General features: G+C 35.9%; 1 protein-coding gene across 1 annotated transcript in view; it reads right to left on the bottom strand.

The window, feature by feature from the left end:
- The window catches only part of ANKRD55 (ankyrin repeat domain 55), a 661295-nt gene that overhangs the window by 630076 nt on the left and 16128 nt on the right, over window positions 1-15091 (bottom strand). The window contains exon 2 of the mRNA XM_032472436.1: window positions 856-958. The gene's annotated coding sequence lies outside the window, so the exon portion shown is untranslated. The remainder of the gene's footprint in view (window positions 1-855; window positions 959-15091) is intronic.

Raw genomic sequence — 15091 nt, forward strand, 5'->3', positions numbered from 1 at the left:
TCTGTTCATATTTGTAACTTCTTTTCTGGACAGTAGGAAACCTGGCTCCCATTTGCCTCAATATATTGACTTATTTACTCAAGATCTCCACCCACCCATATAACCGTCTCCTGACACTCATCAGGCTGCCATCTCACTCAACCGTCTTCTCTGCATGGGCCCCAACCCCTGCTAGACTGCCCTTGCCTAAAGGCATATATGTATAAATATATATTTTTTAAAATTTTGGAGCAGTTTTAGGTTCACAGCAAAAATGAGCAGAAGATTCAGGGATTTCTCAGGGAAAGGTATAGTTCAAGTGGAAGAGCACATGCTTAGCATACACAAGGTCCTGGGTTCAATCCCCAGTACCTCCTCTAGAAATAAATAAGTAAACCTAATTACCTAACCCTAAAAAAAATAAATAAAATAGAAATAGAAATTTAAAAAACAAGAGTATTTAATTTAAAACAGACAAAAAAAAGCTTTTTTTAAAAAGTATTCTTTTTAAAAAACATAGACAATTATACCTCTTTTAAAAATTACTTTATGTAGTTTGACATGTTATATACATGCACATAAATACTATTAATGTTCCCAGATAGCACAGATTAAACCTAATTGATACTGTTCATAAAACTTTCTATATCATACGACATTTCTAAAAAAGCATTAAAAAAAACTTCTTATATTAAATTGTTGAGAATGAGAATAAAGATTTATTCACCAGATACTATTTGTCAGGCATACTTTGCAACACAGTGATTATACCCTCATAAATGAGGAATTGAGGCAATTTCAATCTTTTTGCAATCCAGGCTGCACCAGGAAACTCACTTGCCCTGCCCCACAGTTTTAGTCTTAGATTGTATGTACCTTGTGGTTGTGTGCTGCTGGATTCCACTTCTATCCTTCATATTTCTGCTCAGTAGTCGTTTCACAAATGATCAAGTTGAATCAGAAACTAGATGATCCAACCCTGCAAGACAGGTAACTGTCATTGAATAACTGTGAGTTCAGAAGCCATTCTGTGTCTCTACATTTGTTTTAAACTTTCTGTATGTGATTTTAAATGCACATTTTTAAAATAGGCACTGGATATTTTTCTAAAGGACACACTTCAGTCATTTCAGGAAAGTATTAACTTTGAGAAAAGTTTTCTGCTTCACAGGAATTTATAAATTAATTCTATTATTCCTTGATTCTATTTAAATGTTATTAATAGTTTTATAAAATGACCAAATCTGCAGGTTAGGTGGAATCTAGAAAAATATTGGGTATCATGCTCATATAAAAATGCCAATGAATGCATTTGTGAACTGATACAGTAATTCACTTGTTATAAAACAAAATGCATGAAATACTGCTGTCATTGGGGAACATGGTGACAAACAGAAATGTATGCAAACTGCCATGTCATTACAATTTTTAGGTTTGTCATTTTTTTAATTTGTGCTGTATGCAAAAATCTCATGTTGAATTGGCATAAAGGAGGAAAGGAAGGGCCTTTTAAATTAGGTGATGAAGGTGGACTTGGTGACCACAGAGCCTGAGCCATCACATGGGTCTAATCTAGGTCTGCCTCTGCCAGTTGTGTAACCCCTGTTTTGGCTTTCTGAACCTCCATTTCTACATCTATAAAATGAAAGCAACAGTGTTGCGAGAAGCAAGAGAACCTATGTAAACGGTTCAGAAACAGTGCCAGGCACACTGGATGCAAAATATATATTTGTATGAGTGAATGAGTGACCTAAAAATCACAGATGCCTGTGGGGCTAGAAGTGTCCTTAGCAGAGCTTTTGGCTGACCTGAGAGTTCATGCCAAGTTCATGTTAAAAGGAGGGCCATATTTGAAATGGGATCATTTGGAACACCCAGTGTTGCCAAAGCCTCTAAATTTTCAAAAGAAGCTGGAGATCTGGATTTTACATGCAATTTCTTGATGGTTACACATTGGAAACACACAGGTGGTCCAGGATGACAATGTAGAAAGATCCTGAACTCACCTCTTTCTACAGCCACATCAAATCTACAGCTATATATGGAACAATTTCCCCCTGTAAAAGGCCTGAAAACTAACTGAACAGCTCCTTCACAATAAATGATAAAAGGGCCACACTGATACAGGCAGGAGAGGCTGAGACAAAAACCCTACCCTCAGTGCTGTGAACCACAAATCAGGAGGGATCTCAAAAATCCAGAACTTCTCCCTGAGGAGTGGGGGTTTGTGCCCCTGTACCAGTCCCCGCCAACCCTTGGGACATACAGTGAAGAGATGAGCCCCCAATATGTCTGGCTTGGAAAATCCCACGGGGCTCATGCCCAGGGGACCGAAAGGGCTGTGTGGAACTGGGATACTTCTCTTAAAGGACTCGTGTGCACCTAGGGACTAGTGCAAAAGCAGCAGTTTGAAAAATGCCTATGTGAAAGAGATTCATTTGCCAATCATAAGGCATCGACTTAGAAGGGGAGAGGCCTCTGGGGACTCCTGCTGCCCCACTAAAGATGAGGGGTGCGCCCCAGGCCTGCATGCTCCCACTGATAGGAGGCTTGTGTCCCTGGGAACCACCGGACTGTTACAATTGGAGAGACAGCTCTTAGCAGTCTGCCACCCACACAGACAACAGACTGAAGCACACTTCCATTCTTTCTATGGAAAACGCCTATTTACTTGTCCTTAAATTTCAGCCAGAGGGACAGACTTTAGGTTTGCCACACATCTAGAAGCTACAGAGGTGCTCTCAGGGAACCTAGGGTAGGGGACCCCATATTTGAGCTTTCCCTCAGCCTCTCTACAGCTCATGGGAATCTCCCAGAAGGGAGCTTATACACTCATTTGAAGCTCCAATTTTTGTAGCTGTTGTCCAGAGGGACACTTCTCATCTGCAGGCAAGCAAGGGTTTACAATGATGCTCCTATAGGACAGCATATATTTGCAAACTTTAAAAGTGAATGCCTGAGTGTCTGGTTTCCAATCTGCCTGAAACTAGGGGCTAACTGAGATCCGTCCCTATGAAACAATGAGTTTCTTGGCACACCTCAACAACTCGAACTTCTGAAAAATAAACCAGGCTGTTTAGAAAATAATAAAGGTTTGAGAGACAACCAAGAGCCAGAAAAAGGTTGAAACATAAGATTCATAACCAACACAAGACCATGCCTTCAAGTCTGAGAAAGGTATATGTTTCACCTATTTAAAAAAAAAAACAAAAACCCACAGAGTTATGCAAAATGAGGAAATGGAAGTATGTTCCAAACAAAAGAACAAGATAAAACCCCAGAAAAACATCTTAATAAAATGGAGATAAGTAATTTACCTGATAAAGAGTTAAAAGTGATGATCATAAAGATGCTCACTGAACTTGGGAGATTGTATGGCTGTTAGCATAAATGATGCCATCTTGGACCCTTACAGTTTCTCCTGTCCGTTCACTGACCCTACCCAAGACTGTACTGTGCAAATGAATCACTTCTCTGTGTTCAAGGGCCTCGTAGTTAGTACATATTGTTTAATAATCACTAGGACCAGGTAGTCTCTATGCTGTTAATCCCCAGACAATGATGAAAACCATCCCTGATGTATTCCTGGTGCCCACGAGACTAGTGACCCAATCATAAATCTTAACTTAGAAATGCACATCCTGTTACCAAGCACCTACAGCCATACCCTAGGTTAACTACAAATTGTCCCAGTGGCCCCTTGGTAGTGCAGAGTGCAGCTGCGAATGCTTCCAGATCCTTGTCCATCTGATCCAGACCCTACCCTGTGAGTAAGTCACCCTATAATAAACTGACCCACTGATGATACAGAGCTGCCTGGCTTGTTTTTTCAGCCTCAAGATGTCTTCTCAGTTCAGTGGGCACTCTTCATTCCCTCCATCCTCCAACAGAGACGAAGGGATGAATACAATGAAAATTTCAACAAAGACAGAAAATATAAGAAAGTATGAAATAGATGTCACAGAGCTGAACAATACAATAAAACTGAAAACTACACTAGATGGGTTCACAGCAGACTAGATGAAGCAGAAGAAAGGATCAATGACTAGAATACAGGGCAGTGGAACTCACTCAGAAAAAAAATTTTTAAAAAGTGAAATAGCTTAAGGGACCTACAGGATAACATCAAGTAGAATAACATTCACATTATAGGGGTGCCAGAAGGAGAAGAGACAAAGAAAGGCATAGAAAATTTATTTAAAGAAACAATGGCTGGAAACTTCCCTAACCAGAAGGAGAAAAGGCATCTAGATCCAGGAAGTCCAGAGAGTTCCAAAGAAGATGAATCCACAACAAAATTCACAAAAAGGACAAAAAAATTCACAACAAAAAAACATTAAAATTAAAGTGTCAAAAGTTAAAGAAAGAATTTTAAAAGTCACAAGAGAAAAACAACTTGTCATATATGAAGAAATCCCCATAAGACTATGAGCAGATTTTTCAGCAGAAAATTGGCAGGGCAGAAGTCAATGGCTTAATATATTCAAAGCAATGAAAGGAAAAAAACCTCTAATCAAGAATACTCTACCCAGCAAGGTTATCATTTAGAATTGAAGGAGACAGATAGAGTTTTTCATACAAGAAAAAGCTAAAGGAGTCCATCACCACTAACCTAGCCTTATAAGAAATGTTAAAAGGGCTTCTTTAAGCTGAAAAGAAAGGGTGTTGATTAGTAACAAGAAAACATTTGAAAGCATAAATCTCACTGGTAAAAGTAAATACAGTAAAGGTAGTGGGTTAATTACTTATAAAGCCAGTATGAAAATTAAAAGACAGAAGTAGTGAAAATAACTACAACTACCATAATCAGTTAAGGGAGACACAAAATAAAAAGATATAAAATCTGACATTAAAAATATAAAATGTGCAGAGTAAAAATGCAGTTTTCAAATGCATTCAAACTTAAGTTGCTATTAACTCAAAATAGACTGTTGTGGGGGAGGGTATAGCTCAAAGTGGTAGAGCACATGCTTAGCATGCACGAGGTCCTGGGTTCCATTCCCAATACCTCCATTTGAAAAACCAAATAAATAAATACATAAACCTAATTACCTACCCCCTGAAAAAAATAAATAAATAATTTTTTAAAAAATTAAAATAAAAGACTGTTATATATGTAAGCTGTTATGTAAGAGTCTCAAAGTAACCACAAAGCAAAAACATATAGTAGAAATACAAAGGATAATAAAAAAAAAAAGTCTAAGCATAATACTAAAGGATATTATACAACCAAAGGGGAGAGAGCAAGAGAAGAAAAAAAGAACAGAGAGGAACTGCAAAACAACCAGAAAACCAGGCAATAAGTATATACCTGTCAATAATTACTTTAAAAGTAAATGGACTAAATTCTCTAATCAAAAGACACAGAGTGGCTGAATGGATTTAAAAAAACAAAACAAAACAAAACACAAGGCCCAGCTATATGCTGCCTCTAAGAGACTAATTCCACATGTAATGGCACAATACAGATGGAAAATGAAGGGATGGAAAAAGATGTTTCACACAAACAGAAACCAAAAGAAATCTGGGATAGATACATTTATAACAGACAAAATAAACTTTAAAACAAAGACTGTAATAAAAGACAAAGAAGGTCTTTGCATAATGATAAAGGGGCCGATCCAACAAGAGGATATAACATTTATAAACATTTATGTACCCAACATGGGAGCACCTAAATATACAAAGCAAATGTTAACAGACCTAAAGGAAGAAACTGACAACAATATGATAACAGTAGGAGACTTTAATACCCCACTTAGGTCATGGATAGATTATTAAGACAAAAGAGTAAGGAATACACAATGGGGAAATGACAGTCTGCTCAATAAACAGTGCTGGGAAAAGTGGACAGCTGCATGCAGAAGAGTGAAACTGGACTATCTTACACCATACACAAAAATTATCTCAAAGTGGATTAAAGACTTGAATGTAAGACCTGAAACCATAAAACTCCTCAAAGAAAACACAGGCAGTAGGGTCCTTAACATCAGCCTTGTCAATGATTTTTTGGATCTGACACCAAAAGCAAAGGCAACAACAGCAAAAATAAACAAGTAGGACTACATCAAACTAAAAAGCTTCTGCACAGCAGAGGAAACCATCAACAAAATGAAAAAACTAGCTACTGAATGGGAGAAAATATCTGCAAATCATATGTCCAGTAAGGGGTTAATGCCCAAGATATACCAGGACCCCATAAAAATGCATAGCAAAAAACAATCTAATTTTTTAAATGAGCAGAAAATCTGAACAGACGTCTTTCCAAAGACATCCAAATAGTCAACAGGTAAATGCAAAGGTCCTCAACATCACTAATCACCAGGGAAATGCAAATCAAAACCAGAATGAGATATTACCACATACCCTACCGTGTCAGAATGGCTATTATCTAAGAGACAAGAAATAACAGGTGTTGGCAAGGATGTGGAGAAAAGGAAACCCTTGTGCACTGTTGGTGGAAATGTAAACTGGTGCAGCCACTATGGAAAACAGTATGGAGGTTCCTCAAAAAAATTAAATATAGTACTACCATATGATCCAGCAATTCCACTTCTGGATATGCAACCAAAGGAAACCAAATTACTCTCGAAAAGATATTTGAACTCCTGCATTTGTTACAGCATTATTTACAATAGCCAACACATAGAAACAATCCAGGTGTCCATGAATGGGTAAATGGATAAAGAAAATGTGGTATAAATGTACAATGAAATATTATTCAGCTATAAAAAAGACAAAAATCCTGCCATTTGCAACAACATGGATGAACCTTGAGGGCATTATGTTAAGTGAAATAAATCAGACAGAGAATGACAAATACTGTATGATCTCAGTTATATGTGAAATTGAGAAAAAAGAAAACCTCACATATACAGACAACAGATTGGTGATAGCCACCAGTGGAGGTTAGGTAGGTCGCAAAAGTAGATGAAGGTAGTTAAAAGTTACAAACTTCCAGTGACAATGTAAGTCCTGGGGATGTAATGTACATTATGGTGACTACAGTTAACAGTACTGTATTGTATATTTGAAAGCTGCTAAGAGAGTAAATCTTAAAAGCTGTCATCCCCCCCCCCCAAAAAAAATTGTAACTATGTGGTGACAGATGTTTACTAAACTTATTCTGGTAATCATTTTGCCATATATACATATATCAAATCATTATGTTGCACACCCAAAACTAACATAATGTAATATTGTTATATGTAAAATAAACAAACCAACCAACCAACAAACAAAAAAACCTTGTCTAGGAGTAAGAATGAAAAGAAGTAGTCTAGAAAGAGGGGGCATAGGCTCAGAGAAGGAAACACAAATGCTTAGCATAGTTTAAAAGGTTCTTTTTATGGTTCTCAACTCTCTCACCTCCTGAACCTTCTCATGACCAAGACACCTTACCAGCTACCAGCTATTGCTGTTTCCCAGCACACGGCATGGTCTCTCTTGCTATTACACTCCTCTACCAGAACTATCTGCCCCTCTCTTCACTAGATTCACTCCTACTTGTTCTTCAAGACTTACTCTTAATCTCTCTAGGAAGTCACCCCTACCCATGCTGCGTTAGATGATTTTCTCCTGTAATGCTTTAGCACTCGTAAGTCAACTTCTTTTGGTCCTTCCCTTGCTGTACTATAATGTTTGGGTTACTGGTCATTTTTATTCTGTGAGACTGAGTTTTGCAGCTATAGGAACAGTATCTTATTTATTTCTGTTACCTCTGTGACTAATGTAAGAGCTAATATAGTCAACTTAGATCTGTTGAACAAAATGGCAAAGACTAAAAAAATATAGTTGATTTCTGACTAATACAGTTTTCTGACTATACATTTAGTGGGATATATTCAAAGGACAAAAAGAAAGCAACGAAATATTTAGTTTTGGTAATGGTGTTGTAATTCTAAAAGTATTTTGTGTATTATGGGATAGAGTAAGTAAGTAAATACATTGATGTCATTAGGAAATAGGGTTTTCACTGTGGGAGAAGGAAGCCAGATATGAATGGGAGAAGGAAGAGAAAATCAAACGATACCAAAGACATCAAATTGCAACTGGATATGAACTCATGGTTTTTCAAATACAGTTTTAGTAACAATGATCACACCTAGTTCCTAGATCTTGGCTTCTAAGGCTGACTCCCTAAATAAAAAGAAACAGGGCTCCTTATATAAATGGCTGGTTCCAGATCTTGAATAAAATAGAAAGTGAGCCTAGTACATAAGACTAATGGGGACATATCAAAAGGACACAGCTTGATAGGATTCCTACAGAACAAGTCTGGGACAATTTGATTATCAAATGGAATAATGATATTAATACACTAAATTAAAAAAAATCATGAGCCCATGGTGATTATTTGAGGGCAGAGAATGAGAAAGGGAAAGCTGTTCTTCACAGAAGAATGTCAGCTAATAAACTATCTAACAAATATAGAAAGGGGGACAGGACTAGAAACACATCACTTTGTGAACCCCAGTATAACTGACTCAGGCAAAAATCCTGGCTGATTATTGAGTGAAATGTTGTTGGGAAAAGGGACATTCACATGGCCACAGAGCATTTTGAGATTACTGGAAGTCTATTAGTTGTCACTTTTAAAAAGTGCTACATTTAGAATCAACAATGGTGGGACAGAAACAGACTCATAGACATAGAATACAAACTTGTGGTTGCCAAGGGGGAGGAGGGTGGGAAGGGATAGACTGAGAGTTCAAAATTTGTAGATACTGACAGGCATATATAGAATAGATAAACAAGATTATACTGTATAGCACAGGGAAATATATATAAGATCTTGTGGTAGCTCACAGCGAAAAAAAAATGTGACAATGAATATATGTATGTTCATGTATAACGGAAAAATTGTGCTCTACACTGGAATTTGACACAACATTGTAAAATGACTATAACTAAATAAAAAAAAGTTAAAAAAAAAATGGTGGGACAGCCTGAAATGATATGACTCATGATGTGATACAGTAAGAAGTACATTTCATATATGATATATATCATAAACATCTATTATCATAGATATCATAAATATACATATATATTGACAAAAACGAATTGAATTGAATTATGAGGAAATAATCAGAAAATGCTGAACACAGAAATTATACAAGACACCAGGCCTGATCCCCTTATAAGTTTTTTTTAATAAGTTTTTTTTAAAACATTTTTTATTGAGTTATAGTCATTTTACAATGTTGTGTCTCCTTATAAGTTTTATGTCATGAAAAACAAATAAAAGCAGGGGGTAGATTAAATTAGACTTTGATCCAATTTTAAAAGCAAATAACAGAAGAACAAACAGCTATAAAAGGTATTTTTGAAATTAGGGAAATTTAAATATAAACTACATATTCATAATAACAAATCAGTTCTTTTTTAAAGATATGATAATGGTACTGTGATTATGTAGAAAATGTCATATATGTGTACATAAACACACATATAAACATATGTACCTACACGTATACATACATATACATATATAGAGAAAGGGAAGGGAAGGGGAAATGTTGCAAAACATTAACAACTGATGAAACTATATAACAGATATATGGTTGTTCACTGCACTTTTCTGTAGGTTAGAAATTTTCAAAATAAAAAGTTGGGAAAATATTTCAGTATGAATAGTCTTTGGTTTGGTTTTATTTCTTTTTGCATTTTATCTTGATATCCATTTTCTCTATTTCTTTTTCTTGCAGCTGAGTTCCTGTATTTCAGTGGCAATTCAGCGGAATTATTTAGAGAATTACACAACATCCAGAAGAGGGCAGCAGAGTAAAACTTTTCTTTAATTAAAGAATGATCTGAACAGTATGTTAACTTTGCCAAATATCTGAAAATCAGACTTTATCTAACCTCTCTTTCAGAAACAAAGCAGTTATCTCAGTGTTCCTCTCAGAAAATTGAAAAACTCTAGGCAATTATTTCATTTTTCTAATCAAAAACCTAGACTCAGCGTTCATCTATAACAGGGCATCCCTGTTCTCCCATGTCCGTTTATGGCAAGAGTAACAGCTACAACTAAGGAGAGGCTGTATCAAGACACTTGAGACTTCTTTCCTGGTCTCCCGTTATCAAGACCACCCTGCTCTTGGATGGCTGTCCAGCTACCTACCTATCCATCCACCATCCGTACACCATCCATCTACCTACCCACCCATCCATCTATCCTGCCAGCCACTGTTCCTCTGAGCTTCCCAAACTATTCCTGCATTCTAGCACTCCACTTAAGAACCTTCAATGACTACCTACTGCATATCTCAAGATTTTCTGATGGTCTGACCTTACTCTGCCTAAAAAATTTATTTCCTAACTCTCTGGGGCATCATTCACACTACAGTCTTAAATATTTGTATATTTATTATAATTATTTTCCACTAGATGGCAGTAAAGCGGCCAGAGGAAGAGGTGGCTTTTGCTAATTCACAGACTAGCAGAGACTGTTTTTTTTTCTTCTTTTAATGCAGTATTTTGTATCCTGAAGCACAAAATAACCTCAAAATACTTTGTGTCTAATTTTATCAATATGCAATATACTACTGTAATTCATAGAATTGACATTAACTTCAATATCTGAAGTTAGTGAAATGCCTTGTCGCATACTTTCCTTCTCAAAATTTTGCATCACAGGGGAGAGAATAGTTCAGTGGTAGAGCACATGCTTAGCATGCATGAGGCCCTGGGTTCAGTCCCCAGTACCTCTGTTAAATAAATAAGCAAATAAATAAGTGAATAAACAAACCTAACTACCCCCCCCAAAAAAAACAAACCAAAAAAATTTTTTGCATCACAATATGTAGTTCTAACAGTTGATTCGATTCTCAAAATTTTTTGTCTTCAGATCCCATTAAACCTTTAAAAATTACTGAGAATCCACAAAGAGCTTTTGTTTATGTCGGTTATATTTATTGATATTTACTATATTATATTAAAACTGATCAATTTTTAAATATTTATTTATTAATTCATTAAGAATAACAATTTAAAAACGATTACATGTTAATATGGGTAATGTCTTTAAGAAAAACAGCTAAATCCCCCACCAAATAGTGAAAAGAATGGCATTTTTAATATTTTTGCAAATCTGTTTTATTTCTGGCTTAATAAAAGACAGCTGGATTCTCATTTCTGCTTCTTCATTCAATCTGTCCTATCACATATCATGTAACCCCGAGAAAACTCCACTGTACCCTTGTGAGAGAATGGGAATAAATTAAGACAAATAACATCTTAGTACTATTATGAAAATAATTTTGTCCTTGAAGATGTCTAAAAAGGTCGTAGGGACCCCCAGTGTCCCTAGGCCACACTTTGAGAACTGCTGGTTTATGCTATCCCTCCCCTTCCAACTTTTTTCTGCCTATTTCTCTTTGAAGCACTCCTTAACTCCAGGAACTCACACTGAAATTCTATGGTAATTAATATTTAATTTTTTTTAATTATATGTTTTTCCAACTAGACTGTAATCTTTTGAAGCTGTACCTAGGCTCCCAGTTATCACTGAATAAATATTTGCCGGTTATTCAAATACCCTCCAGAATACCCACCAACTTTAAATATCATCTCTCTTCCAGCAGAGAACTGTGAAATCATGATTCATACAAAGTAAGCCTGTCCTCCAGCTTATAGTTTGAAAAACACTTCTTTCTTAGACATAGTCAAGGCTCTAAGCTATTTACTGATTCTGCCCATAAAAAATATTAAAAGTGGAAAAATATTGCCAGGATTTAATAAAATGTTTGAATATCTGCTAGTTTGTCAACATAAACTCTGTCTTTTCATCACTTTCCACAGAGAGAAAACCTTAACTCCCTCCTCTGAAGAGGGAAAAGGACCCCTCCTTGCTTGCCCAGGAGCAGATAAACATTGGTAAGTTCACTCAAAATAGCAGAGCGATTCCCTCCTGCATTTTCCTACAAGGTTGACTTCCCAATTCCGGGCTGTTTTACATCTTATCTTCTCATCTCAAACCTCTAATATTCCCCCTTATCTATTCTCAGTTGAAGATCTTGCCTCATAGATTACTGAAAAACTATCAGATTTTGCCCTCAACTTTCTCCATCCAAATTCACTAATACACTTTCTGCTAAGCCCACATTCTCTTCCTTCCCTCTTGCTACAGTTGAGGATGCATCCCTGCTCCTGTCAGAGGACAACCTCTCCATTTATGCTCTGAATCAGCTCCCACCTTCTCAAGGACTTTATTCTGGAAATTACTCACACATCTACCTCAGTATCTTTCTTTCTGTTGGATCATTCTCATCAGCACACAAATCTGCTTAGAGGATCTTTCAATTTACAAAATTTCTCTTCACCTTTGGCCCTATTTCTCTGCCCCTCTTTCAGTAGAACTTACTGAAAGAGTTATGTACATTTGTTTCTCCTTCCTCCCCTCACTTTTTCTCAACACATTCACACTCAAACTTTTCACCAAAACTGCTTTTGAGCAAGTCATCATGGACCTGCATCTTGCAAAACTTATGTTCACTGCTCAATCTATGTTCTTTGCCATCTCCTCTTTCTTTCTAGGTGATCTCATCCAGTCCTCTAGCTGATGACTCAATTTTATCTCCAGCTATGGCTTCACTTCAAAGCACCAAGTGTGGATATTCAACTAGTTACTTGACATTCCTCTCATAGGCATTTCAAAACTTCACCCTCCCACATCCAATCCATCAGCATGTTCTGTCAACTCCTCCAAAATGTAATCTAATCACCCTCTCCATCTCCACAGCTACCACTCTAGTCCAAGCTATCATTATTTCTCACCTGAACTACTGTATTAGTCTCCTAATTAACCTTCCTTGTGTGGTGACTGCCCATCTATTACATATAAAATACTCAGTGATCTTTTAAAAGCAAGAAATAGATATCTCTCTTCTGCTTACAATCCTCCAAGGGCTTCCCACTACACTAAGAAAAATCCTCACCCAAGCCTGCAAGGCCCTACATGATTTCGCCTCTTCCCTGACTTCATCTTTCCCTTCTCTGCTGGCACCATGTTCCAGCCACATGGACTTCTTTTCCTTCCTTAACAAATCAAGCTTCTCCCCACCTCAGTGCCTTTGCATTTCCTATCCAGAGACTCTCCCCACAGACCTTCCCAAGTTTGATGCCTTCTCAATCATATATGGCACCACCCTATCCAATCTTGCTATCCATATTCTGACCCCAAGTGACCCTTATAAAGAGAATGAAATCCCAGGAGGAAACAGATCACACACACACACACACACACACACACACACACACACACACACACAAGTTATCTGTGTCCCTCTCTTCTCAGTACCCTACTTCATTTTCCTGAGGGCACTAACCACTGTCTAATATTATTTATATGTTTAGTATCTGTCTCCTACATTACAGCCTGGGATACAGTAGGGGCTCAATATATTATTTGTGGAACTCTCATTGTGAACTCTGGAAGTTACAATCCATCTACGGACACATGCTCTATTTGTGGATTTTTAGGATATTAATAATAAAGTTTATGTTTCCTACATGGCATTTTTATAATTAATAGTATAAATGGACTTTAAAAATACAGTGCACATATCTTATCCTCAACTGGATAGAGTATTTGGAGAGACTGGAAACAATAGTAAGTAAGGATAAAGAATCAGACAGAAGAGGGTAACTTGGACAGCAGCACATATCCATTCCTACTAATGCCAAACTTTTGCTTGTTATATGTGAATATATTATAAAACTGACTCTCAGTATGTTGTTTCTCATTTATCTGTATTTAAAATTTTATGTAAATCATTAAAGACACAGATGATCTAAAGGACACTACCAATCACCACTATGACCTAAATGATACTTATAGGACTTTAACCCCAACAACTACAGAATATACACTCTTTTCAACTGCACATCATATGTTCACCAAGATAGAGCATATCCTGGGGCATAAGCAAGTCAATAAATTTAAAATAATTGAAATCATACATGTCCTCTAACCAAAACAAAATTAAGAATCAATTACTATAAGATATCTAAGAAAACACTAAGTATTTGGAAATTAAAAACATACTTTTAAATAATCCATAGATCAAAAAAGAAATCACAAGGGAAATTTTAAACATATTTTATACTAAATGCTAATGAAAATACAATATATCAAAATTCCCAGGATTCAGCTAAAATAATTATTGGAAGGAAATTTTTAACCTTAGATGCTTATATTAGAAAAAAAGAAAGTTCTAAAATCAGTGATTCAAGGTTCTACTTTAAGAAACTAGAAAAAGAAGGACAAAATAAACCCAAGGTAGGACATATAAAATAATAAAAAACAGAAATCAATGAAATGGAAAACAAACAACAGAGAAAATTAATAAAGCCTAAAGCTGTTTCCTGAAAACCTCCAGTTACAATAATGAAGAAAAAAAGAAACACAAATCATCAAAATCATAAATCAATTATCACTATAGATCATACAGACATTAAAAGAACAGTAAGATTGTATTTATGAACAACTTTATGCCACCAAATTTGACAACTTAGATGAAATGAACAAATTCCATGAAAATTATAACTTACAAACTTGAAACAAGATGAAACACAAATTTTGAATAGCCCTACATCTTTAAAAGAAATTTAATTCATTATCAAAACCAGAAGCCTGTGGTTTCACCAGTGAATTCTATCAACATTTAAAAAAGAAGTAATGTCAATCTTATATTTAAAAAAAATTTAGGACGTAGAAGAGAAGGGAACACTTCTTAACTCATTTTAGGAGGTCAGCATAAGCCTAATACTAAAACCTGAAATAAAACTACAAACAATTCATGAGACTGAAGATTTTAAAACATACATTGGGAGGAGGGTAGAGCTCAATGATAGAGTGTGTGCTTAGCATGCATGAGGTCCTGGCTTAATCCCCAGTACCTCCATTAATTAATTAATTAACAAACCTAATTACTTCCTCCCTAAAAAATTTAAAAAATAAAATAAAATAAAAATATATATCAAAATAAACATGGGATAACAACAAAAGCATATAAAAACTAATAGGATATGACCAAAGTGTTTCTCAAAACTGAGTAGGATACCTCAGGAAGCAAAAGATGGTGCAGTATTTAACTGTGTCATTATG

Source organism: Camelus ferus, chromosome 3 (assembly GCF_009834535.1).
Source record: "Camelus ferus isolate YT-003-E chromosome 3, BCGSAC_Cfer_1.0, whole genome shotgun sequence".
NCBI lineage: Eukaryota > Metazoa > Chordata > Mammalia > Artiodactyla > Camelidae > Camelus > Camelus ferus.